This window comes from Oncorhynchus keta, chromosome 19 (genome assembly GCF_023373465.1).
Source record: "Oncorhynchus keta strain PuntledgeMale-10-30-2019 chromosome 19, Oket_V2, whole genome shotgun sequence".
Lineage (NCBI taxonomy): Eukaryota > Metazoa > Chordata > Actinopteri > Salmoniformes > Salmonidae > Oncorhynchus > Oncorhynchus keta.
Window position 1 is genome coordinate 53,095,367 of NC_068439.1, and position 25,078 is coordinate 53,120,444.

Sequence of the window (25,078 nt, forward strand, 5' to 3'; positions counted from 1 at the left end):
TACTAGTTACAGGGTCCAGTCCAGGTCCTGGGACTGTGTGTGTGTGTGTGTGCCATGAGAAAGGAAAGAGAAAAAAGGAAGAGACAGAGAGAGGTGAGGGGGTTCATCCCAGATTGACATCTTCTTTAGTGAGCCTTTGCTCTCATAACCAGATGTCTATGCAGGCAATTAGTACTGAAGTGTGTGTCTGTGTGTGTGTGTGTGCGCGTGTGTGTGTGTGTGTGTGTGTGTGTGTGTGTGTGTGTGTGTGTGTGTGTGTGTGTGTGTGTGTGTGTGTGTGTGTGTGTGTGTGTGTGTGTGTGTGTGTGTGTGTGTGTGTGTGTGTGTGTGTGTGTGTGTGTGTGTGTGTGTGTGTGCACGTGCGTGTCATGAGAAAGGAGAGAAGAGAGGGGAAGAAGATAGAGAGAGGTGAGGGGGTTCATTCCAGGTTGGGTTTAATGCCCCAGAAAAGCAATCCAAAGATGCAGGAGGGCAGGGGGTTTGTGTCCCGCCACATCAGCTGCCCCCGGTGCGTGCGCGCACACACGGACACATACGCACAAACACATACTGAGCAAACCATCACATCATCCAAATGATGCTTTAAGTTTAGGTATATTACATTGGGGAGTAGTTCCGAAAAGGCCGTCTACTGTAACAGTGTCTGATACAAAAATGTGGAAACAGTTACCTTCTCTCTTGCTATTCCACAGGTATTTTCCCCATGCAGCGAATATGACCACTACAGTCCGGGCAAAAATCTACCGCACCATCAAACAGCTAATGCAGATCATTTCCTGTCTAAATGCTGTTTGCTTTCTCCAAAGTCACCTACTGAGGCAAACAGTTGTGAAGGATCTCGGCGACAGAGACGGTTAGCCCGGCTGAGTGTTTTCACTATGGAGATGGCCCCTGTCCCCTGTAACTAGGCAACGGCCTGCGACAACTCTCATTTCATCTTGCAGAGTAGGCTTGTGTACCAATCTTAGGCATCACTTCAGTAAAGCTTGAGGAGAGAGAAGAGGAGAGGCTCCACAAATAGAGGGAGGAGGGAGGAAATAGGCAAAGGAAGGGGGGGACTGCCGCATCAACACGTTTATTTGCCCTCAACTGATGCGACTCACAGCTCACAGAACACATAGTACTGTACAGTAGATGTTTGCAGAGAGAGATGGGTACAATGTTGTGAGTCCCTGTAGGACAGCCCCAACAGGACAAGACTTGGCGGCGTCCCAAATGGCACTCTATTCACTACATAGTGCACTACTTTTGACCAGAGCCCGAGGGTCCCTTGTCAAAAGTAGTGCCCTATATAGGGAAAAGGGAGCCATCTGGGATACAGCCATGGCCACTCTTCACACAGACCTAGCAATAAATCCATTCCATCTAACTATCACACTTTCCTGTGATACACATACCTTCTGTGACTCTGTAACTGGTGATCACCTCAATCACATGACTTTGCAAATTGGAACAAATAACGTGTAATGAATGATCTATTGTGTGTACAGAAGCTACTGGTAGGAAAATGGAACCTAACATTGCTGGGTGAATTTAGGTCTTGTTCTGTGTTAATGAGTGCCTGAAATGAGTGTTGTTTTATGCGTAAAATTCTTCTTTAGTGAGCCCTAGCCCTCTTGACAGATGCTACGCAGATAATTAGTATTGACGTCTGGGGCTGTGAACCTGTGTACGGTGTGTGCGTACGTACATGCGTGCGTGCGTGCAAGTGTAATCTTGTGTGTGTAATGAATGTTGCACACACCCAGACCAGATGGTGCTTACCATGTGTCTGTGTCTCCAGACTACCATGATACAGTGGGTGGGTGACATCACGACTGGGAACCACCAAAGTAAGGTCATTGAGTCCACTGCCCTAAACTATAAATGCCATTGAGGTCAAACCCCTACCAGATACATTAACACAGAGAACTACTCTGATAATTACCTGGTGTGAACCCAGGTATTTGACAGTCGAACACTAGTCAGTGTTTGCCCATTCACATCCAGCTAGTTTTTCTAGAACGTTTCAAAAACGTTACTGGGATGTTTCTGCAGTTTATTGACCTCCCAAAAGTGTCTGTTTTCTCCCAGTGTCGGCAGTGCCCGTGTGTGATTAAGATAGTACAGGCTGTGCAGAACTAGTTGGATAGGAGGTGTGTGGTTCCCCGTCTCTCTCCTCTCAGAGCACAGCATGACACATTGCACACACGTGCTCCCTCTCATAACCACCTAATCTAATACTCAAGGTTACACAAGGTCAATTCCCCATCGTTCCCTTTCAAAGGAAAACCTCTAAATCAGTCACTACAATCCCCCGTAGGACATCATCAACCTCTTCAGAGAGAACATCAATCAATCATCCAAATGGATTCATTACGCTAACAATCCATCAATCCAAATGGATTCATTACGCTAACAATCCATCAATCCAAATGGATTCATTACGCTAACAATCCATCAATCCAAATGGATTCATTACGCTAACAATCCATCAATCCAAATGGATTCATTACGCTAACAATCCATCAATCCAAATGGATTCATTACGCTAACAATCCATCAATCCAAATGGATTCATTACGCTAACAATCCATCAATCCAAATGGATTCATTACGCTAACAATCCATCAATCCAAATGGATTCATTACGCTAACAATCCATCAATCCAAATGGATTCATTACGCTAACAATCCATCAATCCAAAGTATTTACACCAGCAGTGGGTCACAAAATGCTTTTTACAGAAACATGAACCACCTGGCAGTCACCTGAGGTCCAGCATAAACTTTATACCACCAATAATGTCTACCTCTATACACGGTGACTAATTCATCTGACGAAACAACTGTCGATAATGAAGTGTAACACCCTATTGGGACACTGAGACGAATGACAGTGTGAACTGGACATATCTGTGTTTCCTTCTAACAATGATTTACATTGGCGTTCTCATTCCCTGGTGAGGCTGAACGAGTTAAGCTTGGCACAAATCCAGATGAGTCTTCCCCGGATCAATTACAATGACCCAAGGCTGTATTTCTGGGTTAATTTAGCCCACTGATTGTGCCTGTAAAATGTAGTAGTTTTGCTATAAAACATGCTCATTTTATTTTTAGGTAAGTATGGTACCTGACAGGGCTTACCTTGAAGTCAGGTGTGGCTTGAATGATACCAGGCTGGCTTTTCAAAGCAGACTATTCATGCAGTCTTACGCAAACACATGCAAACACCTGTGTAGGTAATTTGGGGGTTGATTACCGTGTGTGTGCGTCGGTATACGGGAGTGTGTTATGTGCGTGTGAATGTGTGTGGGTTTTGTGTGAGAGTGTCAGTGTAGTGCAGTGGTTCCCAACGAGGGGTACTATATGACCCCTAGGGGTACTTTTCCTATCCACAGGGGGTACTCGAGAAGACTCATGTGACCATAGGCCTACTGGTAAAATACACGTGGGGGGGATAATTCAGGGGTACTCAGTTGGTATTACAGTAACCGAAAAAAGGTTGGAACCACTGATGTAGTGTGTGTGAGTGAGTGTGTGTCTATGGTTTGTATATATTATCTTGTGTGTGCACAGTGTCAGTGCAAGATAGGGTCAGTGCAGATAGTCCACTAACCATTTAATTGAAATATTTAGCAGTCTTATGGCTATTTAGCTGCCTTATGGCATGGGGGTAGAAGCTGTCTTGGAGCGAGCTGGTCCGAGAGCCGATGCTCCGGTATCGATTGCCGGACAGTGCAGAGTGGACAGTCTGGCTTGGATGGCTGGTGTGTGTGTGTGTGTGTGTGTGTGTGTGTGTGTGTGTGTGTGTGTGTGTGTGTGTGTGTGTGTGTGTGTGTGTGTGTGTGTGTGTGTGTGTGTGTGTGTGTGTGTGTGTGTGTGTGTGTGTGTGTGTGTGTGTGTGTGTGTGTGTGTGTGTGTGTGTGTGTGTGTGTGGTGTGTGTGTGTGTGTGTGTGTGTGTGTGTGTGTGTGTGTGTGTGTGTGTGTGTGTGTGTGTGTGTGTGTGTGTGTGTGTGTGTGTGTGTGTGTGTGTGTGTGTGTGTGTGTGTGTGTGTGTGTGTGTGTGTGTGTGTGTGTGTGTGTGTGTGTGTGTGTGTGTGTGTGTGTGTGTGTGTGTGTGTGTGTGTGTGTGTGTGTGTGTGTGTGTGTGTGTGTGTGTGTGTGTGTGTGTGTGTGTGTGTGTGTGTGTGTGTGTGTGTGTGTGTGTGTGTGTGTGTGTGTGTGTGTGTGTGTGTGTGTGTGTGTGTGTGTGTGTGTGTGTGTGTGTGTGTGTGTGTGTGTGTGTGTGTGTGTGTGTGTGTGTGTGTGTGTGTGTGTGTGTGTGTGTGTGTGTGTGTGTGTGTGTGTGTGTGTGTGTGTGTGTGTGTGTGTGTGTGTGTGTGTGTGTGTGTGTGTGTGTGTGTGTGTGTGTGTGTGTGTGTGTGTGTGTGTGTGTGTGTGTGTGTGTGTGTGTGTGTGTGTGTGTGTGTGTGTGTGTGTGTGTGTGTGTGTGTGTGTGTGTGTGTGTGTGTGTGTGTGTGTGTGTGTGTGTGTGTGTGTGTGTGTGTGTGTGTCTGTGCTGTCTGTCTGTCTGTCCAGCCAAGTTAACCAGCTGATTTGCGTTCTTCTACCATGCCCTAACGGCATTAGCCTGGCCCTGGTCACAGCAGCCTCACCCCAATGCCTGCCTGCCGATGTGGTTACAGTCGTTAGAGCAGTAGCATTAGCCGCTCGGCATTACCAGTGTGGACATGTGCAGCCTGGCACGGCTCTGCTATCCCACTCACACTCTAACACTCTCCTTATTAGCGCCCTGCAGTCCCCTTGGCAGAGCCAAGGCATTGCCAAGAGATCAACCAAGCCCAGGTGGAGATGATACTCTGAGCTCCCTCTCTCCCCCTCCCTAATCCTATAAGCATTCTCCCCCCCACAGAGGTTACTGTAACCCCACTGTTTTTTCCACAGGGTAGCCCAGCACAGAGACAATCCTATTATCTGTTGTGGAGATGTTCACTTTGCATGCTGCCCAAAAAAAAAAAAAAAAATGTTGACTTCATGCTTGGTAAGAACACTAATCAGGAAACACAGGTTGATGTAGTTGTCGGCTCATAGTTCTGTGGGTTTCCACAAGGTAAGGTGAGCATACACCTGACCACTCAACACACACGCACACACATGCACAGTCAATCATTTCTGGGCACTCCCTTGACCCTAGCACTTAGATAGACAGATACTCCTGTGTAAAACTCACAACAAAACCATTATTCAAGTATTAACACTAGCCAGGAGGACAGGAGGACAGGAGGACTGGAGGATAGTTGAACATAACAGAGAGAGGCTTTACCCATCTATTCCACAGATAATTGTCAGGATTCTCTGGCTCTCTCTGTTAAGGCCTCTGCATTGCATCAACTCAGGCTGAAACCGAGAAAGACCCTTTCACAGCTTTTTTACATCCCCTCTTTCCTCCAGTCCCATGGTGGCCATTTTGTCTGGCCAAAGGTCACACTTGTCTATCATCCTTGTCACCACAAACCCCCAGTAGTCTGTCTTAACCACTGCTCTCAGTCTTCAGCCTCTGGGGAGATCGGAGCAAATGTGAGGTCAGACACAATCTTTTTTTTCTTCTAGTCGCGTTATGGCTATCACTCACACTAAGCTTGAAAGGGCGGCGTTTACATTTTGAGGACATGAACAGGGGTGAAATATACATTGGAAAAAATATATAAACGCAACATGCATCATTTCAAAGAGTTTACTGAGTCACAGCTCATATAAGGAAATCAGTCAATTGAAATGAATTCATTCGGCCCTAATCTATGGATTTCACCTGACTGGGAATACAAATATGCATATGTTGGTCACAGAAACAGTACCTTAAAAAAAAAGAAGTGGCGCAGACCGGAAAACCAGTCAGTATCTGGTGTGACCACCATTTGCCTCATGCAGCGTGAACAAATCTCCTTCACATAGAGTTGATCAGGCTGTTGATTTTAGCCTGTGGAATGTTGTCAACCTCCTCTTCAATGACTATGCGAAGTTGCTGGATGTTGGCAGGAACTGGAGCACACTGTCATAAACGTCAATCCAGAGCATCCCAAACGTGGTCAATGGGTGACATGTCTGGTGAGTATGCAGACCATGGAAGAACTGGGACATTTTCAGCTTTTAGGAATTGTGTACAGATTGCGATATGGGGGAGTCCATTATCATGCTGAAACATGGGGTGATGGCACGGATAAATGGCACGGCAATGGGCCTCAGGATCTCGTCACGGTATCTTTGTGCATTCAAATTGCCATCACTAAAATGCAACTGTGTTCGTTGTCCGGAGATTCTGCCTGCCTATACCATAACCCCACCACCACCATGGGGCACTCTGTTCACAACGTTGACATCAGCAAACCGCTTGCCCTCATGATACCATACCTGCTGTCTGGCATGTATTCAAGGATGCCAGGAGAGAAGGCTTCCCCAAATATTTGACCAATACATTTTTTTACATTATAAAATCATTTGTCTTACGACTCTTTCTGTAACACAGTGTGTTTTCATAATTTTCTATAAATTCGCAAGTGGCTGAATCTCACCGGAGAAATCATCAGAGTGAGGGAAACAGCACCCCTCTCACCTCAGTATGTGTAGCCCATGTATCTGAGTTTTACTTGAGCGCATGCACGCACACACACACACACACACACACACACACACACACACACACACACACACACACACACACACACACACACACATAGAAATCAGTACCATGGACAGCCACATGATACAGTTGAAGTTGGATGTTTACATACACCTAAGCCAAATACATTTAAACTCAGTTTTTCACAATTTTTTACATTTAATCCTAGTACAAATTCCCTGTTTTAGGTCAGTTAGGGTCACCACTTTATTTTAAGAATGTTACATATCAGAATAATAGTAGAGAAAATTATTTACTTCAGCTTTTATTCAGCTTTTATTTCTTTCATCACATTCCCAGTGAGCCAGAAGTTTACATACTCTCAATTAGTATTTGGTAGCATTGCCTTTAAATTGTTAAACTTGGGTCAAATGTTTCGGGGAGCCTTCCACAACCCACAGTAACCCACAGTAAGTTGGGTGAATTTTGGCCCATTCCTCCTGACAGAGCTGGTGTAACTGAGTCAGGTTTGTCAGACTCCTTGCTCGCACACGCCTTTTCAGTTCTGCCCACAAATGTTCTATAGGATTCAGGTCAGGGCTTTGTGATGGCAACTCCAATACCTTGACTTTGTTGTCCTTAAGACATTTTGCCAGAACTTTGGAAGTATGCTTGGGGTCATTGTCCAATTTGTGCACAACATTTTAGAGAAATAAGCTTTTTGTGAGTATGGAACATTTCTGGGATATTTTATTTCAGCTCATGAAACATGGGACCAACATAGCACAATGTTGCGTTTTATATTTTTGTTGAGTATAGTAAAATAGGTCCGTTCTGATGTGTCAGGATTGAATGTTCTGTAAAATATATACTGATGACCAAGGCCATTGACTTGCATCTATAATTGTGCTATGATTCATCAAACGATATCTTGGACTCCCCCATAAAAACGACTTGACTTTGGCTGATTTTGTCTGAGGAATCTGTGTGTCATCTGTCATTTGCAGGCCTAAATATAGATCCATGGGGCGCTCCTGCTATCAGCGGTGAAACAGAGAAGATCTTGTATTGGTGAATCACAACACATCAGAGGCTGAATAACCCAACGAGAGAAGAGCATAATCCCACCCACTCTTGAACATACGCACACACAGTCAGTTGCACCCCCGTCCATGAACGTACCCCTGCACACACACACACACACACACACTGCCGGTTACTCAGTAACACACAATACACATTAAAACCACCCCCGCAGTACACACACACACACACACACACACACACACACACACACACACACACACACACACACACACACACACACACACACAGTTAAACCTCTAAACAAGCCAACCTCCACACACACACACACACACACACACACACACACACACACACACACACACACACACACACACACACACACACACACACACACACACACAAACACACACACACACACACACACACACACACACACACACACACACACACACACACACACACACACACACACACACACACACACACACATATATAGAACATGTACTCTCTGGCCCAGATCCTATGAAGCACCACCATCATCGTTTGGAGGAATGTACAAAGCGAGAGAGAGAGAGGAACAAAAAGGGGATGGGAAAAAAACACTACAGCTGCTGAGCATCTCCATGGAAACAGGCTGGAGAGGAGAGCAGCGCATTGCGATCTGCGTTACTGTCAGAGAAAGGATGAATCCAGCCCTCATTAGGGAAGCCACGGAAACCTATTATTTACTGCAACATCTCTCTACCGGAGAACAGAACACATGCTTTAATATCCACCATGAAAGGTTTCCTCTCTACAAACACCTGAGCTCTGGTTCCGCATGGTTCCGCATGGTTCCGCATGCACTCTAACTTCGACACAGAGAGAAGGTCTCAATGCGGATCTGTGGTGGGGATATGATATACTCAGGATGTGCAGTCATGGTGTTTAGCTCCATTTTTAACCCACTAAACGTCTGCAAAAGGAGAGCCTTGAGGCCCTGGAACACATGCAGTGTATTAGCCATGCTTGCATGATGTGGAAAGGGGAGTGTGTGTGCCAAATGGACCCATTGACCATAAACGAATGAGTAGTCATGAATAGGGTGGTAAAGAGATTCAACGTTGGATTCACGGTTCAGAATGGGTGCCTACTGTAGATAATGGGTGCCTACTGTAGTTAATGGGTGCCTACTGTAGATAATGGGTGCCTACATCAAGCGGAATATCCCTTTCCCAGCTCCCACAGGAATACCTACACTACGCACACATGCCCAAAAGCACCCTAACGCACATGCGCGCACTTGTTAGTCGCCAAGTCATGAGGAATAATAGTTGTTTTTGATGTGGCACAACATTTTCGGTGTTTATTTTGGTTAAGTTATTTTGAGACATTTTACGAGCAGACCTGGCTGCTACTCCAGCATCACACCAAACCCGCATTGCCAAAATTGAGGTACTCTCTCTCTCTCTCTCTCTCTCTCTCTCTCTGTGTGTGTGTGTGTGTGTGTGTGTGCGTGCGTGCGTGCGTAGGAATGAGTAGGAATGTCACACAATCAAAGAGGAGGCTCTGAATGCACTCTAGTCCAACTCGTATTCACTCACACAACCAGTGCATGATGCTAAGCACCACTATCCCCCAAACAAGGGATCCAAGTCTTTTAAGCAGTAGGCTATGTAATATCATTATCCTGTATACAGTAGTACACACCATGGACCCCAACAGAAGAACACACACTGAGGATCACATCAACCAATGTCAGACATAAATACTACAGCTTGTTAAACACCATAGACGAGGTCATAACACTGTAGGATTAGATATGGAGAGAGAGGGCTACACGCTGCTTTTATTGCCCATAAAACATACGTGGTGGTAGGCCTCCCGTGACTGAAACTAAGGGCCAGATAACGGTGTCACCCGTCTCGTAAATCGAGCTATGAGAATGATTTGCGACAGACAGGTAAACGTGCAATAGTGAGGGAGAAGCTGAAGAGTGGGGCTTTAGGGATGCTAGGATAACTGCTGGGGAAACCGTTTTAAGGTTGCTATCTGGGGGGGAATGGAGCAGCACAGATGCCCGAGACAGCGCAGGTCGCTGTGAGGAGCTTCTGCTGTCCTATCCCTCCGATAATCTCCTCTATATTTACAGGGGATGACAAATCGCTGCCTCGGTTAGACACAACTGTCCAACCATTGTGTGTGTGTGTGTACGTGTGTGTCCGTGCATGCGCAGAGCTCGACATCAACGCTTGTCCGGGAGAATAAAAAAAAAATTGAATTAGATCTGTGTCCTCTGGATGCTATGCTCTTATCCCAATTTCTGCAGAGCTCATTCCGATAGGATTGTATTGCATGACAGGCAGAGCGGACTTTCAATCATCCCCGGGTTGCGAGATGTGCTATTGAGATCAAAGAGCAGATCTGTGTAGCCGCGTCTGCACATTTAATGATCATATTTTTTTTACAAATGATTTGAATAATGTGGCTAATACAGGTATACTTCATACTGACATTTCTGAACACTTTCCAATTCTCCACTTCTCTTTGGCAGCTGGAAATGAACAGATGGGAATTATTAGTAGCATTAAATGTAGTATATTTTACAAAAGTCATTGTGAGCTTATCCGTTTAGATGTTGATTGACGATAATTCAATGGAACATTTTTATTATCATGCCGATGTGGAGTCGGCTTAACAGACTTTTCACACATCATTATGCATTTCACCACTGCTTTCCCTTAGTTAGACTGCGTAAGAGAGCAGAAGGGTTCTGGAAACCTAGATTTCCAACCGGTCTCTAAAAAGTTTCTCACCTCTCCCATGAATTCTGCAATTACAAAAAGGGTATAAGAACCAATAATAAACTGTTGAATAAGAAAAAGGCATCTGAAACTAATCCCATCTCAATGGAAAGATGACCTATAGTGATCCGGATGTTATTTCATGTGAATGTAAAAAATAATAATAATAATTAGGGGAATGTGGATTCCTCTCTGTCAAAGGAAATGGAGAATACTGATGGAAATCCCTGAAGGGACATTTCCCTTCTCTCCTTCAGTTTGATCCATCTTATGTAATGGAGGTGATTGGTAACTTAGATGTAATGGCAAAATGTAGATTTGCGCCTAAATAGACATACCCCCCAAAAAAAATCCAGATTTTTTTTTTTCATTAAATATTTTTTAAAAATGCAACTTGATTGTATTTATTAGTAAGAATTTTAAAAAGAAATAAAGAGCCAGAATCTCAATTGGTGGGAATGAAATGGAACAGATTACATCCACTAGATTCCTCTGAGTTTTAATTGATGAAAAGTTATCCTGAAAAGAACATATTCAATTTGTCTGCAGCAAAGTGATGGAATATGTTGATATCATCCGAAAGATTAGTGGTTTAGTTCATTAGGTTTGCTTGCTAACTTCATGCTATACCTTCATTTACCCACACCTCATTTACTGTAATATTATCAGGGCCAGTACCGTACAGTGCATTTGGAAAGTATTCAGACCCGTTGACTTCATCCACATTTTGATACAGCCTTACTCTAAAATGGATTTTTAAAGAGACATGTCCCTCATCAATCTACACACCCATAATGACAAAGCAAAAACTGTTTTTTAGACATATTTTAAATGTATTATGAATAGAGCATGTAAAAATCAATGTTACATAAGTATTCAGACCATTTACTCAGTACTTTATTGAAGTGCCTTTGCCAGCGATTACAGCCTCGAGTCTCCTTGGGTATAACGATGCAAGCTTTGGTGCGCCTGTATTTGGGGAGTTTCTCCCATTCTTCTCTACAGATCCTCTCAAGCTCTGTCAGATTGGATGTGGAGCATCGCTGCACAGCTATTTTCAGGTCTATCCAGAGATGTTCGATGGGGTTCAAGTCCAGGCTCTGGCTGGGCCACTCAAGGACATTCAGAGACTTGTCCCGAAGCCACTCCTGCGTTGTCTTGGCTGTGTGCTTAGGGTCGTTGTCCTGTTGGAAGGTGAACCTTTGCCCCAATCTGAGGTCCTGAGAGCTCTGGAGCAGGTTTTCATGCCTTTCACTGAGGAGTGTCTTCCGTCTGGCCACTCTACCATAAAGGCCTGATTGGTGGAGTGCTGCAGAAATGATTGTCCTTCTGGAAGATTCTCCCATTTCCCCAGACAAACTCTGGAGCTCTGTCAGTGTGACCATCAGGTTTTTGTTCACCTCCCTAACCAAGGCCCTTCTCCCCCGATTGCTCAGTTTGGCTGGGCGGCCAGCTCTAGAAACAGTCTTGGTGGTTCCAAACTTGTTCCATTTAAGAATGATGGAGGCCACTGTGTTCTAGGGACCTTCAATGCTGCAGGAATGTTTTGGTACTCTTCCCCAGATCTGTGCCTTGACACAATCCTGTCTTGGAGCTCTACAAACAATTCCTTTGACCTCATGGCTTGGTTTTGCTCTGACATGCAACTCTGGGACCATATACAGTATAGATAGTGACTGTTCTTAAGTGTTTGAGTTGCAGTTTTGCCTTAAATCTACTTGAAAATCTATGGCAACACCTGGAAATGGTTGTCTTGCAATGATCAACAACTAATTTGACAGAGCTTGAAGAATTTTGAAAAGAATAAATGGGCAAATGTTGCACAATCCAGGTGTGGAGAGCTCTTAGTGACTTACCCCAAAATACTTCAAACTGTAATTACTGCCAAACGTGCTTCTACAACATATTGACTCAGGGGTGTGAATACTTTCAGTACCAGTCAAATGTTTGGACTCCTACTACTACTTTTTTTGTGTGTTTACTATTTTCTACATTGTAGAATAATAGTGAAGACATCAAAACTATGCAATAACACACATAGAATCATGTAGCAAACAAAAAAATGTTGAACAAATCTAAATATATTTGAGATTTGAGATTCTTCAAAGTAGCCACCCTTTGCCTTGATGACAGCTTGGCATACTCTTGGCATTCTCTCAACCAGCTTCATGAGGTAGTTACCTGGAATGCATTTTAATTAACAGGTGTGCCTTGTTAAAAGTACATTTGTGGAATTTCTTTCCTTGTTAATGCGTTTGAGCCAATTAGTTGTGTTGTGACAAGTAAGGGGTGGTATACAGCCCTACTTGGTAAAATACCAATTCCATATTATGGCAAGAACAGCTCAAATAAGCAAATAGAAACGACAGTCCATCATTAGTTTAAGACCGCTTACTGTGCAATAGCAAAGAGAACAGTCTATGACTTGGGTGCCTGGAGTCTTTGACAATTTTAGGCCCTTCCGCCTGCTATAGAGGTCCTGGATGTCAGGGAGTTTGACCCCAGTGATGTACTGGGGCGTTTGCAATACACTCTGAAGCACCTTATGGTGGTATTCCAAGCAGTTGCCATACTGTAACAAGTGTGAGGCAGCCAGATACGATGCTCTCAATGGTGTAACTGCAGAACCTTTTGAGGATCTGAGGGCCCATGCCAAACCTTTTCAGCTCTTGACTCACTCCATCACAGCCCCGTCAATGTAAATGGGGGCATGATTAGCCCTCCATTTCCTGTAGTCCACGATCAACCCCTTTGTCTTGCTGACATTGAGGGAGAGGTTGTTGTCCTAGCACCACCCTGCCAGGTCTCTGCCTTCCTCCCTATAGGCGATCGTCGATGATGATGCCTACCACCTTTGTGTCGTCAGCAAACTTAATGATGGTTTTGGAGTCATGTGCTGCCATGCAGTCGTGGGTGAACAGGGAGTACAGGAGGGGACTCAGAACACACCCCTGAGGGGCCCCCATGTTGAGGGTCAATGTGGCGGATGTGTTGTTGCCTACCTCACCACCTGGGGGCTGCCCATCAGGAAGTCCAGGATCCAGTTGCAGAGGGAGGTGTTCAGTCTCAGGGTCCTTAGCTTAGTGATGACCGTGGAGGGCACTATGGTGTTGAACATTGAACTGTAGTCAATGTACAGCATTCTCACACAGGTGTTAATTTTGTCCAGGTGGACAGGGCAGTGTGGAGTACAATATATATTGCATCATCTGTGAATCTGTTGGGGTGGTACAGTATGTGAATTGGAGTGGGTCCAGGGTGTCTGGGAAGATGGTGTTGATGTGATCCATGACCAGCCTTTCAAAGCATTTCATATATACTGATGTGAGTGCTACAGGGCGATAGTCATTTAGACGGGTTACCTTGGTGTTCTTAGGCGCAGGGACTATGGTGGTTTGTAGGTATTCCAGACTGGGTCAGGGAGAGGTTGAAAATGTCAGTGAAGATACTTGCCAGCCCTGAGTATGCGTCCTGGAAATCCGTCTGGCCCTGAAGCCTTATGAACGTTAACCTGTTTCAAGGTCTTACTCACATTGGCTACGGAGAGCGTAATCACACAGTCATCTGGAACAGCTGGTGCACTCATGCATGGTTCAGTGTTGAAGCAAGCATCGAATGCATTTAGCTCATCTGGTAGGCTTGCGTCACTTGGCAGCTCTCAGCTGGGTTTCACTTTGTAATCTGTGATAGTCTGCAAGCCCTGCCACATCCGACGAGTGTCAGAGCCATTGTAGTTGGATTTGATCTTTGTCCGTTATTGAAGCTTTGCCTATTGGATGCTTCATCGGGAGTGTAGCAGGATTTCTTATAAGTGTCCAGATTAGTGTCCCATATCTTGAAAGCGGCAGCTCTAGCTTTTAGGTCAGTTCAGATGTTGCCTGTAACCCATGTATTCTAGTTGGGATAAATACGTACGGTCACTCTGGGGATGATTTTGTTGATGCACCTACAGTATTAATGAAGTGGGTGACTGACGTGGTAAACTCCTCAATGCTATCAGATGAATCGCAGAACATATTCCAGTCTATGCTAGCGAAACATTCCTGTAGCTTAGCATCCACTTCATCGGACCACTTCCTTATTGAGCGCGTCACTAGTACTTCCTGTTTGAGTTTTTGCTTGTAAGCAGGAATAAAGAGGATAGAGTTATGGTCAGATTTACCAAATAGAGCGCGAGGGAGAGCTTTGTATGCGTCTCTGTGTGTGGAGTAAAGATGATCTAGAGTTTTTTTCTCGTTGCACAGGTGACATGCTGGTAGAAATTAGTTACAACGGATTTCCGTTTTCCTGCAGTAAAACACCGGCCACTAGGAGCGCCACCTCTAGGTGATAATTTTCTTGTTTGCTTATGGTCCTGTACAGCTTGTTGGTAAACAGCCAGCTAAGAAAAATATAGATGAAAACTCTCTTGTTAAATAGTATGGTCTACAGCAGGGATCATCAACTAGATTCAGCCACGGGGCGATTTTTTTCTTGAGTGGATGGTCGTGCGGCCAGAACATAATTCCAAATCATCTGTAGACTACAAATTGACCGCAAGAAGCCCAAACAGATATAATATTTGACTAAAACACAATAATTTCAAACCTTGCTTACACATGTCTATTATGCGTGGGAATAGTTGGGAACAGATTTCCTAAATTAAAATCACTTGGCGCTGATTTCCTTGTGTTTTTACCGTTTTTTATGGTCCAACAATAAAAAAATGATATATGTATAGATAAATCAGCAGGATTCACATTGTCCATGTCCTCGATCAGCCACGACTTCGAGAAACAAGAAACATGGGATATTAAAGTTCTTCAGATCACATTGATAGGATAGTCTCAAAGGGAGCTCTACCAGTTTTACTTTCCAGTGTTGCAGGTTCGCTGATAGAACAGAGGGTAGGGGCAGTTTATCCACTTGCCGACATAGTCTCGTCAGGTTGGCCTCTATAACGCCGCCTCTTCCTTTTACGGGTGTCGGGATTTGGGCCTGGTCCGGGATGAGCATTATGTCCTTCGCCACCGACTCAATGAAGTAGAAATCCACATCCAAATCAAAGTTGGTGATGTCCAGAAGCTCTTGTCAGTCATAGCAAACGATGGCGGAAACATTATTTACAAAAAAAGTTCAAGTCAGCGCAAAAACCCCACAAAATAACACAATTGGTCAGGAGCCCGTAACACGGCTGCTATTCCCTCCATACCATTCTCTAAAGTTGTCCTACTAAAAGTTAACGTCAAGTACTGGTGTGTGTGTGTGTGTGTGTGTGTGTGTGTGTGTGTGTGTGTGTGTGTGTGTGTGTGTGTGTGTGTGTGTGTGTGTGTGTGTGTGTGTGTGTGTGTGTGTGTGTGTGTGTGTGTGTGTGTGTGTGTGTGTGTGTGTGTGTGTGTGTGTGTGTGTGTGTGAACATGCCTGTTTGTCACATCAATGCAACGGACCATATCCACAGTGAGGACGTCGATCTCTGGATCCGTGTTAAAGAATTGTCTATCACATTGTAGTGCTTGGAGTGTAGTGCTTGGCCAGTCAGACACGCACACACACACGCACGCGCACGCACGCACCCACAAGCCTGGTGAAGCTGTTCAACTGCAGCATGGAGGATTTAGAGGGAGCTGCAGTAGCAGCTTGGCGCCGTCTCTAATTTATAGGGTTGGTGGGGGGTGGACGGACCTAGAAGGTTGAAAGTGACATCTCTTTTAGGTCAGACTAGGGTAAGGACTTAGGGCAGATGTCCCACATGTGATTGAGAAATGCGAGGGAAACCACCACATGTCTGCCCCATGGTTTGCAGAGAGAGAGAGAGAGAGAGAGAGAGAGAGAGAGAGAGAGAGAGAGAGAGAGAGAGAGAGAGAGAGAGAGAGAGAGAGAGAGAGAGAGAGAGAGAGAGAGAGAGAGAGAGAGAGAGAGAGAGAGAGAGAGAGAGAGAGAGAGAGAGAGAGAGAGAGAGGCGAGTGAGAAACGGAGGACTCTGTGACTCTCTCTCGCTCCCTCCCTGCTCTCTTCCCTTGTCTCCCTGTCTCGCAGTATCTGTCTCTATGTTTCAGAAACACACACACACAAACACCTGCACGCACGAACGTACATGCAACCACTGTCTCTCACACACACAAATCACATCTCCCCACTCCGGCCAACCAAACCCCTATGAGATTACTGCTCGGCAACATCATCTCCTTCCCCATTTCATTCATCCATTTCATTTGAGAAACTGAGCCCCAAAGATACACGGCTTCAACATATCAAGGTAGCTCCATCTACAGATGTTAGTCACAGAAAAATTCCCCCGTTGCCCATCAAGAGCATTGGCAGTGGGTCGGCCCTCCCACTCTTCAAGCTTAACGCACACATACATACAGTAGCCGAACGGATCACTGAAGATCGAGGGGGAGAGCATTCGCTCTTCACTTCTGCCCAAGGTGTTATGAATTTCTCAGCCTCCACCGAGGCTTGGTTTGGTGGTATTTTCTACCCGTCCCGAAATCCAATAAGAAGATGAACACCAGGTACTAGGTCAGGGTCCGTCAACTTTCAATCAACCTGTTTCATCAGCCTCTGAGACAGAAGCAAGGCTATGACAATAACATTTATATTACCGCAATAGGTCTCACATTTCTCCTGCTTGTGAAAAATGTGGCTGAGCTTTTAGGGGTAACATGACATGCATCCCAATGCTCTTACCTTGCAGCGAGCCTATATTGTGGAGACATCGGAGCACATATGTCGCTTTTTCACTCGATAACAGGAAAGCAGAGTCATACAGAGACACAGACAGTGGTGTTTCTGATCAGATCTGAGAAAAGAGTCTGCTCCGGTGGGTAAAAAAAAAAAAAAAAAAAAAAGAAGATCCCACTCTTCCTTCCTTCCTTCCGTTTCTTTTTTTTATCCAAGCCCTCAGAGGAATAGAGTGAAGAGGAGAGGAGAAGAGGCAGGAGGACCCGTCTGGTGTACTGTGCTGTGTATCACCAAGAGCAGTGATGGGCTCTGCGTGTACTCCACTGCAGCAGTGTGAGAGACAGAGGCGCACGCTGCCTGTTCCACAGGCTCTACCGGTACACAGCAAAACACGGCTACGAAATTCCTGTTGAATGGATTCAGGACTCTGCAGTTCTATATCTCCACATACCCCCCCACCCCCTTTTTTTACCTATATCTCTAGACTCTAGAGATTCACAGTATGTCTTATGTTTATCTCTATTTCATTGAATCCTTATTTTCCTTTTCCGTCCTTTGCGTTGTCCCTCTCTCCTCTCACTAGATGTCCGTCATGTGTCTGATACTCCTGGCAATAAATTGTAAAGCCCAAAAGCGCCAACCTCCTCCTCCTCCTCTGATTACATCACTGCTTCAGCTGACTGAGATGGAGTGTTTTTCTCGTCTCGTGTGAATATTAACGTCACTGACATCAGACACATTTCTTGGATTCAGTTGGAAGTTCCATTGATGATTTCTCATCCTAGGTGATATCACATGACACAATTACCCAGTTTGGGGTTGCAGATCATGTAATAACGTAATTACACAAGACAACACCGCGTGGTAAAATGTTTTATCAAATAGCCCGAGAAACGCTAACGCCCAAGACAACTTACATTTACACGCAATTGCAAAAGGTTAGGTTTAGGCTTGCTAGCAAGTTGTTGGGATAAGGGTAAGTGGTAGGGTAAGGTTAAGTTCTGGGCCAATTGGTTCGAATCCAGGCTATATCACAGAGCGTTGCGCCGTGATTGGCTCAGTGTTCTGACACTCATGGGGAAACTACGTCACCACGAAGTGTATGTGGAGACCTCGAAGTGCCCATCCAAGAAGGATCAAGGTCATTGGCCACAGATAAAATTACATCAAGTCACGTTATAAACTCAGCAAAAAAAGAAATGTCCTCTCACTGTCAACTGTGTTTATTTTCAGCAAACTTAACATGTTGTCAATATTTGTATGAACATACCAAGATTCAACAACTGAGACATAAACTGAACAAGTTCCACAGACATGTGACCAACAGAAATGGAATAATGTGTCCCTGAACAAATGGGGGGTCAAAATCAGGAGTAACAGTCAGTATCTTGTGTGGCCACCAGCTGCATTAAGTACTGCAGTGCTTCTCCTCCTCATGGACTGCACCAGATTTGCCAGTTCTTGCTGTGAGATGTTACCCCACTCTTCCACCAAGGTACCTGAAAGTTTCCGGACATTTCTGGGGGGAATGGCCCTAGCCCTCACCCTCCAATCCAACAGGTTCCAGACATGCTTAATGGGATTGAGATCCGGGCCTATGCTGGCCATGGCAGAACACTGACATTCCTGCCTTGCACGCACAGTTCGAGCAATATGGCTGGTGGCATTGTCATGCTGGAGGGTCATGTCAGGTTGAGCCTGCAGGAAGGGTACCACATGAGGGGGATGTCTTCCCTGTAACGCACAGTGTTGAGATTGCCTGCAACGACAACAAGGTCAGTCCAATGATGCTGCGACACACTGCCCCTGACCATGACGGACCCTCCACTTTTCCTCATGCCTCCTTGCAGTATGCCTAAGGCGCATTCATGCAGATGAGCAGGGACCCTGGGCATCTTTCTTTTGGTGTTTTTCAGAGTCCGTAGAAAGGCCTTTTTAGTGTCCTACGTTTTCATAACTGTGACCTTAATTGCCTACCGTCTGTAAGCTGTTAGTGTCTTAACGACTGTGCATGTTCATTAATTGTTTATGGCTCATTGAACAAGCATGGGAAACTGTTTCAATCCTTTACAATCATTTTTACTACGTTCTGCTATTATCTTGGCATAAGTCACTTTAACAACTCTACCCACATGTATATGTTACCTCGATTACCACGACTAACCGGTGCCCTGCACATTGACTCTGTACTGGTACCCCCTGTATATAACCTCACTACTGTTATTTTGCTGCTGCTCTTTAAGTATTTTTACAATTTGTATTATTATTATTTTTTCTTAACTGCATTGTTGGTTAAGGGCTTGTAAGTAAGCATTTCACTGTAAGGTTGCATGTGACAAATACAATTTGATTTGATTGCAAATTCAACAATGAGTGGTTAGGAAGAAAGTGAGCACAGCACAACAACGTGAGTCCAAAAATGTATTGTATGCTGCTGCATTAATTATGTAATATGCCAGGAAGATATGTATACTGTAGCTAAGAAAGTAATAACGTTACTAGGTGTATGTTGTGTAGTAAGCTGTTAGTAGCCGTAGCAGTGGTAAGGTATTGTGACTTCTGTTGGGACTCAGCTTTATGTAGGCCTTAACAGTTTGTATGCACCGTTTGTCACTGTTATAGTGCAATTAATGTATTGTTTAGTGTTGTGTTGTGTCATGTCGTGGCTTTGCTGGCATGCATAATTATATATATTTTTTGCCCCACCAAGATTTACATGCTAAAATCGCCCCTGATTATCGTAAGATTTGAATGGAGAAAGAGGATCCAATCCAGCATTGCATTTTTTAGGATCCTATCAGCATCGACATATGCCTCAAAGACGAACTTAGCGAATGCTCTCTCTGCGTGTTTTTGGGGGTACCATACTGTATGTTACAGCTTCGACCGTTGTACAAAATTGTAAGCCTAAATTCAATCGCTATCGGGAAACCAGGCCATGTTCTCTCTCTCAGCTCAACAGAGGGAATATTTGAGGAGAAAATCTTGTGAGAAAAATAAATACCGCTTGTTTTCTGATGATATAAATTTGGGGTTAATGTAGCTCATTGGAATTCTCAAGTCTGACTGAGTGGGCGTGATGATACAAATTTGAGTGAGAATGTTAGTGTCACGCCCTGACCTGAGTATTCTTTGTTTTCGTTATATATTTTGGTTAGGTCAGGTGTGACATGGGTAATGTATGTGTTTTTGTACTGTCTAGGGGTTTTGTAGGTTCATGGGGTTGTTTACCATCTAGGGGTTTATGTATGTCTATGGTTGCCTAGATTGGTTCTCAATTAGAAGCAGCTGTTTATCGTTGTCTCCTGTGTGCCTCCCTAGCCCTTCACGTCTTGTGCCAGCTCAGCGTTACAGTTCTCCGAGCCTTGCTTACAGTGGCAGGCATTGTACTGGTCTGGCACCGTGTTATGCGGTGGAGCGCACGGTGTCCCCAGTACGTGTGCTTAGCCCGGTGCGCTACATCCCAGCTCCCTGCATCTGCCGGGCTAGGGTGAGGATCCAGCTAGGGCGGATGGTGCCAGCCCTGCTATCAAGATCTCCAGTACGCCTTCACGGTCCGGTCTATCCGGTGCCACCCCCACGCACCAGCCCTCCAGTGGCAGCCCTCCGCACCAGGCTGTCTCTCCATCTCATCCCTACTAGTGCTCCCGCCTGTCCAGCACTGCCAGAGCCTTCCTCCTGCCCAGCACTGCCAGAGTCTCCCGTCTGTCCTGAGCCGCCAGTCTCCCGTCTGTCCTGAGCAGCCAGAGTCTACCGTCTGTCCTGAGCCGCCAGAGTCTCCCGTCTGTCCTGAGCCGCCAGAGTCTCCCGTCTGTCCTGAGCCGCCAGAGTCTCCCGTCTGTCCTGAGCCGCCAGAGTCTCCCGTCTGTCCTGAGCCGCCAGAGTCTCCCGTCTGTCCTGAGCCGCCAGAGTCTCCCGTCTGTCCTGAGCCGCCAGAGTCTCCTGAGCCGTCAGTCAGCCAGGACCTGCCAGAGCCGTCAGTCAGCCAAGACCTGCCAGAGCCGTCAGTCAGCCAGGAGCTGCCAGAGCCGTCAGCCAGCCAGGACCTGCCAGAGCCGTCAGAGAGCCAGGAGCTGCCAGAGCCGTCAGCCAGCCAGGAGCTGCCAGAGCCGCCTGTCACGCTGCGATGCCGGAGTCGCCCTCCTGTCCGGAGCCGCCAGAGTCTCCCTCCTGTCCGGAGCTGCCAGAGTCGCTCCTCAGTAAAGAGGCGCCTTTCCGTCCAGTGGCGCTCTCTACGATAAACTTCAGTCCGGGACCCGCTGCAAGGGTCCCCGCTCCTGAGGCGCCACCTAAGTGGGCCAAGACTGAGGTAGAGTGGGGTCCACATCCCGCCACCCGAGCCGCCGCCGTGACAGAGGCCTACCCGGACCCTCCCCTTTAGATTAGGTTTTTGCGGCTGGAGTCCGCACCTTTGTGGGGGTACTGTCACGCCCTGAGTATTATTTGTTTTCTTTATATATTTTGGTTAGGTCAGGGTGTGACATGGGTGATGTATATGTTTTTGTACTGTCTCTGGTTTTTTTTTTTAGGTTTATGGGGTTGTTTACCATCTAGGGAGTTATGTATGTCTACGGTTACCTAGATTGGTTCTCAATTAGAGGCAGCTGTTTATTGTTGTCTCTGATTGGGAACCATATTTAGGCAGCCATCTTCTATGTGATGTTGCATGTTAGCACTCAGTTTCGATAGCGGTCACGTTCGTTTTTGTTATTTTGTTTGTTTGTTTAGTGTACTTTGTGTTTTTTCATCATTCATTAAAAGTATATTCACACCATGCTATGCTTTGGTCTCCTCACTACGATGATCGTGACAGTTAGACTCACAAATAACATACCCCCAAGACATCCTAACCTCTCACCATTACAGGGGAGGTTAGCATTTTTTTGGGGGTATGATATTTATGTCTCTGTAACTTTCTCACTTATCATTATTCACGATTCATTCGGGGTTATCCACAATTATGGTAGTGTCACGTTCTGACCTTTATTTCCTTTGTTTTGTCTTTATCTAGTATGGTCAGGGCGTGAGTTGGGGTGGGCAGTCTGTGTGTGTTTTTCTATGTTGGTTTTTGTGTTCAGCCTAGTATGGTTCTCAATCAGAGGCAGGTGTCGTTAGTTGTCTCTGATTGAGAATCATACTTAGGTAGCCTGGGTTTCGCTGTTGGTTTGTGGGTGTTTGTTTCTGTGTGAGTGTTTGTCGCTGCACGGTACTGTTTCGGTTTTTCGTTTTCATCACATCGCTTATTGTTTTGTATTTCAGTGTTCAGTTTGTTTTTAATAAATCGTCATGAACACTTACCACGCTGCATCTTGGTCCAATCCTTACTCCTCTTCAGATGAAGAGGAAATCTGCCGTTACAGAAACACCCACCATAAAAGGACCAAGCGGCGTGGTAACGGGCAGCAGCAGCAGCAGCGAACACAAAACTCCTGAACTTGGGAGGAGATTATGGACGGTAAAGGACCCTGGACAGCCAGGGGAATATCGCCATCCCAAGGCAGAGCTGGAGGCAGCGAAGGCAGAGAGGCGCTGGTATGAGGAGGCAGCACGGCAGCGCGGCTGGAAGCCCGAGAGGCAGACCCCAACATTTATTGGGCGGCGGCACACGGGGAGTGTGGTGAAGCCAGGTAGGAAACCTGCGCCAACTTCCCATGCTTACCGGAGAGAGAGAGGGACCGGGCAGGCACTGTGTTATGCGGTGGAGCGCACAGTCTCCCCAGTGCGTGTGCATAGCCCAGTGTGGTACATTCCAGCTCCTCCTATCGGCAGGGCTAGAGTGGGCATCGAGCCAGGTGCCATGAAGCCGGCTTTACGCATCTGGTCTCCAGTGCGTCTCCTCGGGCCGGCGTACATGGCACCAGCCTTACGCATGGTGTCCCCGGTTCGCCAACACAGCCCAGTGCGGGCTATTCCACCTCGCCGCACTGGCCTGGCTACTGGGAGCATTCAACCAGGTAAGGTTGGGCAGGCTCGGTGCCCTCTTTGTCTTTATTTAGTATGGTCAGGGCGTGAGTTGGGGTGGGCTGTCTGTTTGTTTTTCTATATTGGTTTTTGTGTTCAGCCTATTATGGTTCTCAATCAGAGGCAGGTGTCGTTAGTTGTCTCTGATTGAGAATCATACTTAGGTAGCCTGGGTTTCGCTGTTGGTTTGTGGGTGTTTGTTTCCGTGTGAGTGTTTGTCACCACACGGTACTGTTTCGGTCTGCATCTTGGTCCGATCCTTACTCCTCTTCGGACGAAGAGGAAATCTGCCGTTACAGGGAGCATCCACATGAATGTAGAAGTGTTATGAAACATATTATATTAATAATAAAAGTGACTCCAAAATAAAAGTGATTCCAAAATAAAACTCACTACAAAATGATACAATACATGATTTACTATTAATTTCTATTGGGCACACAAAATAATCTGAAACAACCAAAACCAACAGCAAATACAGCCGAACAAATGTGTATGAGTCACAGGCTTGATGTAGTCATAGCATGCTATGAATATGGGACCAAATATTTTACTTTTTATAACTTTAATACACATATAAGTGAATTTGTCCCAATACTTTTGGTCCCCTAAAATGGGGGGAATATGTACAAAAAGTGCTGTAATTTCTAAACGGTTCACCCAACATGGACGAAATTATCCTCAAATTAAATGTGAGAGTCTGCACTTTAACCTCAGACATTGTATCATTTAAAATAATTTTTAAAATAGTAATCTTCTAGCTCTGTCAAATTGGTTGTTGATCATTGCTAGACAACCATTTCCAGGTCTTGTCACAGATTTTCAAGTAAGGCCCCACTTTATTTTGTTTCTGCCCCTCATTTGAATAAGGTGAGCATTAATTACACCAGTAAGGGGTAGAGAAGGTGGGTGTGGTAACCGCTCCCCGCTCCCTCAAGGACCCAAGCTTGGTGCTTGACAAATGGCTCCACTCCAGAGAAATGCAGCTCAATGCTCCGAGCCATGAATACAAAGTGATACATCTGAACATTGGCATAATTAAAATTGCATCTGGGCTTTATTTGATCCATTTTAAGGTAATTAGAGGTGCGGTTGTGTTATGATAGGGTGGCTGGTGTCACGGGAGAGAGGCAGATCGATAGAGCAGGGTTGTATTCATTACGCACCAAAACGCACAGATTTTCCAGGTCAGTTTTCAGTGTGAAAATGCTTTGGAGGACACTGTCTCTCTATGAACACTATCTAACAGGATAGAGAGGTCGCCAGTCTTGATTACCTTCCTGAGTAAATCTAGATATTAATATGCAAATGTATTTGTACTAGTGCTGACCTAGAATATCACAAACATATTGCATTGGGTCACTGATGAAGTGACTTCCCCAAAGGCCACACATTGCACATGTAGGCCTAAATTAATATGACTGCCACACTGACTGGTTCTTGTGCCACACTGGTACGTTGGTTGATTTGATGTGTTCATCATCAAAGGAGATAGCGCCACCTAGTGGTGTATAACTCAGAGGATGATAGTCCTGGTAATTTTAGAGTGAAAGTAGAGTAAGATTTGAGAATTGTCAATAAGTACAGTGTTGCAAGTCATTTATATTAAGAGCATTTCATACATACACATTATTTTGGTTCCTCAATACATACATATTAGACTGAACAGTCCACCGAAGTTCCTATATGGTCCCCATCCCCAGTTTCTCACAATGTGTTCTAATCAGGCAGGAGGTACAGTAGATTTGCCAGATTCTCTATACTGAAGTGTCCTGTAAGTGATTAACATGCATAACTTAGGATGCCAAAACCTTGAGAATCTGATGAGTCATGCTAGATAAATTGCGAGGTCTGAGGAGTTGGCGATAAGGAACGCTCGGAACAGTCCTCCATCGCTGGTTCTGAACATCAAAAGCCATGCTGACACTCTGATTCACTGATCGACAGGAGGTATTCTGCTGGTGGGGCAACTTAATATAGGCCTCCGTACTCATATGAGGAGAGATTAACAATCAGTTCATCTAG

The 25,078-nt window shown here is 45.4% G+C and overlaps 1 protein-coding gene and 1 long non-coding RNA gene across 2 annotated transcripts in view; one reads left to right on the plus strand and one right to left on the minus strand.

Annotated features, from left to right (window-relative positions):
* The window catches only part of LOC118398463 (disks large-associated protein 2), a 126,011-nt gene extending 108,356 nt beyond the window's left edge, over positions 1 to 17,655 (minus strand). Inside the window, exon 1 of the mRNA XM_035793833.2 lies at positions 17,099 to 17,655. The gene's annotated coding sequence lies outside the window, so the exon portion shown is untranslated. The remainder of the gene's footprint in view (positions 1 to 17,098) is intronic.
* LOC127909420 (uncharacterized) overlaps positions 1 to 25,078 on the plus strand; it is a 286,097-nt gene that overhangs the window by 64,772 nt on the left and 196,247 nt on the right. The gene's annotated exons all lie outside the window — the stretch shown is intronic.